Source organism: Canis lupus, chromosome 12, assembly GCF_003254725.2.
Source record: "Canis lupus dingo isolate Sandy chromosome 12, ASM325472v2, whole genome shotgun sequence".
Taxonomy (NCBI): Eukaryota; Metazoa; Chordata; class Mammalia; order Carnivora; family Canidae; genus Canis; species Canis lupus.
The window spans coordinates 30,486,198-30,492,092 of NC_064254.1; the positions used below are offsets into that span (position 1 = coordinate 30,486,198).

Below are 5,895 nucleotides of genomic sequence, written 5' to 3' on the forward strand. Positions count from 1 at the left end.
TTCTTTAACTATGACTCTGAGTTCAGTCTTTAACCAAAGGGTGAAATACACATGAGGAGGTTTGTCTGCAATCTTGAGTAGTTTTATTTTTAAAGATTTTAAAAGATAACTTTACTAATCTCTTCAGAACCGAAAGTCATCTCAGACAGAGAATTAGTAAAATGTGAGTACTTGATAAAGAAAAGGGGAGCAGTTGGAGTCACATCAGTTTTATTGTCTTTTGCTTTAGTTATCTTCTATGTCTCTAATTTTACACTAGCCTTTTATAATGAGTCTTTTAATGAAGCTATTTTGGAGTTTTGAAGTCTTTTGGAAGCTTTGGCATCAAAGTTAAAAAGTTATCCTATTCTATTTAATTTTTTTTTTATTTTTTTTTTATGATAGTCACAGAGAGAGAGAGAGAGAGAGAGGAGAGAGAGGCAGAGACACAGGCAGAGGGAGAAGCAGGCTCCATGCACCGGGAGCCTGATGTGGGATTCGATCCCGGGTCTCCAGGATCATGCCCTGGGCCAAAGGCAGGCGCTAAACCGCTGCGCCACCCAGGGATCCATCCTATTCTATTTATTTAATTTGGGAACCCTTCTTTTCAAGTGTGCTTCTTAAATGAATGATGTTGTCTAACTGGAACATGCCTCATAATGGCCATTATAATTCTAGATTGTTTTTAGTAGAATTTTATCATTTTTGTAGATATGTACAGCTTCCAGGACTATAGTTCCTAGACATAAAATAAGCAGGCATGCTGGAAGATGGTATGCTTAACTCCTCAGAATTTAAAGATACTATTTCTTGTAGCTAGCCTTGATCTACAAAAAAACAAGAAAAACAAACATGTGCTTCCTAATGTCTTAGTAACCAAGTGATATTACTGCATCTTGACCATGAGAAGCCCTGGTATACACATTCAATAATTCCCACCATGGAACCTAGGACTGGGGAATGGATTGAAACAGCAGACCTCAACAAATGGGCACTGCAAGTTGATTCTAAACAAATGGGGTACAGCAGTTGACACCAGTAGTTCCCAACATGGAATCTGGGGATGGATTCCAAACAAATAGGGAATTTCGACCAGCAGTTTCCAATATAGAATCTGGGTATGGAACCAAGGACCAGAATTTCCCATTGTGGAACTGGTGATACCAAACAAATAGGGAATTGACTGAAAACCCAATTGGATCGGGAGTTCAGCACTAAGAGAATGGAGCTCAGAACCCAGAGGAACTTAGCCATATCTTTCAGAAATGGTAAGGCAATGAACTCAAAAAGGGGTTCATGGGTGCCATGCCTCTGTTTCTCTTTGTCCCTGAATGTCATCAGAAGTTTGCTTCAGATTACACTGTTGTTGCCACCAAATCTGTTAAATAACAAAAATTCAACTGGATATATATATCTGTTTCTAGGTAAAGTGTAGAATCTTTAAAAATAGGATTCATGTCTGTTTTTTCATCCTCATAAACATATGTCTAGAAAAGTTTTTAGAACATTATCCAGAATGAGTATAGAACATAGAAGTTGCTTAAGACATAATGAAGCAATTTATGACATAGAATGTTTTAGATCAGATTGTGAAAATCTATTTTCCTGATCATATAAAAGAGTTCAAAAAGGAACTGGCCACATGGAAAAAGGATTCTATGAACCAAATAGAGTGAGAAAGTACAATGTAATTTCAGTTTGATTGTAAAGAACTGTTAAAGTATTTCTGTATATTTTTCCTTCGTATAATGTGAGCATTGCTAACGTATATATTATAATTTTAATCCACTAAGGGAAAAGGAAATGTAAATAATTCTTTTTTTTTTTTAGATTTTATGAAGCTTATTGGGGGGCTCAATTTCATGACCCATAAGATCATGACCTGAGCTAAAACCAAGAGTTGTATGCTCAACCAACTGAGCCACCCAGGTGCCTCGAAATGTGACATTTCTAATGTACATAATATTTAATATTTTAATCTACTGAAGAGAAAAGATTATTTTCCTTCTGGAGCTTAGTATACACGTATGTAAAATTGTTGTTCACCATGGAAGTACACATTTTTAAATTTTATCATTTAATTTTTTTTATTTAAGTCTCACAAGCATTAGGAAATGGCATATTAAAAAAGTCATATATGTGAGAAATTTAAATATCACAGAGGCCACATGCCTTATGTTGCAATCACTTCCAGTATAAATAAATGATGTCGGGACCTGAACCCAGTTCTTCTAACTGTAAATCTAATTTTGTCTTGTTTTTCTTATTTCAAAACTGACAGAACTGAGATAGGGAAAATATAACAATACATTCAAAATAAACAACAGCAAAAGACAAAAAACAGTGGTAGACAGAGAAATAACTAAAATTCATTTTGTATATACTGTGTCTAAATTTGGGTCACTTCATTCTTAAACAAAACATGACGTATATATTATTTACCTAAGTTTGAGCTATAAAAACTATGATTCAAAAGGTCAATTTAATTTAGTCCATCCTCATAAATTGCATGAAAGAAAAGACACACATACAAATCTCTTTGACTTAAACACTTACAATCTTAGGTCAGCATATCATGGCGGATTGCTGAAACATGAGCTAGATATTAGTTCAAAGTTTGCCCAAAATATCTTTCTTTTTTTTTTTTTTCCAAAATGTCTTTCACAGAAGAAGGATAAACATTGGAAAAAAGAGTAGAGAAAAATGTCCTATTTGGAGGTAATTGTTAGTTTCCATTTCTGGACCAAATATAGTGAAAAACGTTCAAAAATTATATCTAAGATTAACATCTAAACAATATATTGATGTTTATTGAAATTATATTAAAACCTGATTCTTGATAATAGTGACTCCTTCATAGTTGTGAAATGTCATTTTTTAAGTTACACTGAACCACAGAACACTTAAAAGCAAGTTGTATTTTGGGAATGTTTGACCAAAGGAAATAAATTTAAGGAAATAAATGTTTTATTCAGAATTCACTAGGTTTGTTAGCAAAACATATAGTTTTTATTTTTAATTTCTTCTATCTGCAAATATTATTACATTAATTTTAAATTATATTATATAAATCCAAATGGAATTATATTCAAGAGGCTTTAAATGTTAAGTTTTTTGGATCCCATCAATTAGAAGATAAACAAATGGTTTGTTTTATTTCCAAGTATACAAAGACATATAGTTGTATCACAAGTAAACTTCAATGATACATAATCTTAGCAGCACAATGATTCAAAAGGAGAGTTTATGGCTACTTTAATTTATATATTGTGGAATGAAATGTCACAGAGGGACATTTTTATTTAATATATTGCTGCATTGCAAATATGAATAATAAACACGTATTGCCAGTATATTAAGAAAAACATGAGAAACATTAGAGGACAAGTACATACAAACCAAAGATCTGATTCCTAGACAGTGAGCTAATGCAGATAAATTGAAGATAGCATTAAAAAAGACTACCGAAAAAAAATGACTACAGTAAATGTCTTCTAATACATTTTGCAGACACAAAGCAGGAACTGGTTGCTACAGAAAAGATTCAGATAACAAGAAATATTTTTAGAAATATTTTATTTATTTTAGAGAGAGATAGCAGAGGGGAGGAGCAGAGAGAGAGGGGAAGTAGACTCCCCACTGAGCATGGAACCTGACATGGGGACATGATTTCAGGACCCTGAGATCATGACCTGAGTTGATGACAGACACTTAACCCAGTGAGCCACCCAGGCATCCCAGAATTTCTTTTAAATTATTAAAAAATAATTTTAATTAAAATTTAAAATTTAAAATTTTATTTAAACCAATGGAGTCAGCACATCATCTTTGGGCTGAGCCATGCTGGACGTTTTGAGGGCAGCTGACCTGCATCTTGTGATGCCCCCACACTGCATCCTGTGAAAGCCTGAGCCAGCCATGTAGCTTTGTTTCTTTGTTTCCTAACCATGTCCACCAATGAGAATGCTAATTCACAAACTTCCCAGCTTAACATTTTCAAGAACAAGGGGAAAGACAGTATGGAGAATGAGGCAGCATGAAAAGAAGTTAAGGTAGAACTGAGGAAATCTAAGGAGAATGACCAAATGATGAAAAGGAGAAATGTAAGCTCATTTCCTGATGACACTACTTTTCCACTGCAGGAATCTTCAACAGCCAGGGCACAATGAATTGGTCTGTTGATGGCATCATCAAGGTCACAAATAGCAACAATTTAGAAAGTCAGCTCCAGGCTACTCAAGCTGCTAGGAAACAGCTTTCTAGAGAAAAACAACCCCCACAGACCACATAATCAGGCTGGTTTGATTCCAAAATATGTGTCCTTCTTGGGCAGAACTGATTGGAGTCCTATTCAGTTTGAATTGGCTTGGGCGCTCACTAACACTGCCTCTGGAAAGACTGTGGTTGTGGTAGATGGAAGTGCTACCCCAACATTCATTCCTCTGTTGACATCTTCCCTCACCCATCATTAGGGAATGAGCTGCGTGGGCTCTAATACTACAGGTGATGGTTCAGTTTTCTGAGACGTGGTTATCAAATATGGGCAGCTGACTCACTGTTGACTCTCCTTGAAGTTCCTGATATGTCATCTTTAGAGTGTAGTTACTTACATAACCTTATTGAACATTTTCAAACCTTTGTTGAAACAAGTCCTGTTAGATGAGGTAGAGCAGATTCTTCCCACCTTAGTTCGTCTCCTGCATCATGATGATCCAGAAGTATTAGCAGATATCTGCTGGGCCATTTCCTACCTTATTGCTGGTCCAAATGAATGGATTGAAATGGTTGTGAAAACAGAAGCTGTGCCCCAAATTGTGAAGCATCTAGGTGCTATAGAATTGCCCGTTGTGATGTAGGAAATGTTGTCACTGGAACAGATGAACAGATTCAGGGTATAATAGATGCAGGAGCACTAGCTATCTTTCCCAGCCTACTAATGAACCCCAAAACTAATATTCAAAAGGAAGCTACATGGACAATATCAAACATCACAGCCAGTTACCAGGATCAAATACAGAAAGTTGAAAATCATGGATTAATCCCATTCCTCATTGGTGTTCTCTCCAGGGCAGACTTTAAGACCCTAAAGGAAGCTGTTGGGGCCATAACCAACTATAGAAATAGTGGAATGTTTGAACAGATTGTGTTCCTCATTTGTTATGGCATAAAAGAACCATTGATGAACCTCTCAACTGCATAAGATACCAAATGTATTCTGGGTATTCTGGATGCCGCTTCAGACATCATTTAGGCAGTTGAAAGACTAGGTAAAATTGAGAAATTTAGTATAATGATGGAAGAATGTGGAGGTTTGGACAAAACCGAAGCTCTACAAAACCACGAAAATGAGTCTATGTACAAAGCGTCACCAAATTTGATTGGGAAGGAATCAAGGAAGAGGAAGAGGAAGATCCAAATGTTGTGCCAGAAAACAGCCTCTGAAGGCTATACATTCCAAGTTCAGGATGGTACTCTTGAGACCTTTAACTTTTAGATTGTGTAGCTGAGGAATAAACCTGTTTGTTGTATACCAAGTCTGGTATAAGTTTGTCTTATTGTTTCTCTACTAAGAACTGTTTTTAAATGTGTTTTGTTATCGTAGCACTTTTTACAAGGAAACTATACTTGAACAATTCCAAACTGTACATAGTGTATGAAACTTCTCCTCTCAGTGGGTTTCTTATTTCTATGTGGAAGTTCATGTCATGCAGTGTCCTGTAAGTAGAGACGAGATTTCATCTTTTTCCTTAAAAACATTTTAAAAATAAACAAATGGAGTCAGACAAGAGTAGAGAAGAAGAGTCTTTGGGTCTAAGCAGTGCAGCAGGTCCAGAGAACAATAATTTCAGATTGGCCACAGAGTTTAGAACTCATGAATAAAGGAGATTTGGAGATATAAGATTCAGGTGACCAAAG

At 35.6% G+C, this 5,895-nt stretch overlaps 1 pseudogene; it reads left to right on the forward strand.

The window, feature by feature from the left end:
* Positions 1-3,926: 3,926 nt before the first annotated feature.
* Positions 3,927-5,473, forward strand: LOC112658725 (importin subunit alpha-1-like; annotated as a pseudogene).
* The last annotated feature ends 422 nt before the right edge of the window (positions 5,474-5,895 follow it).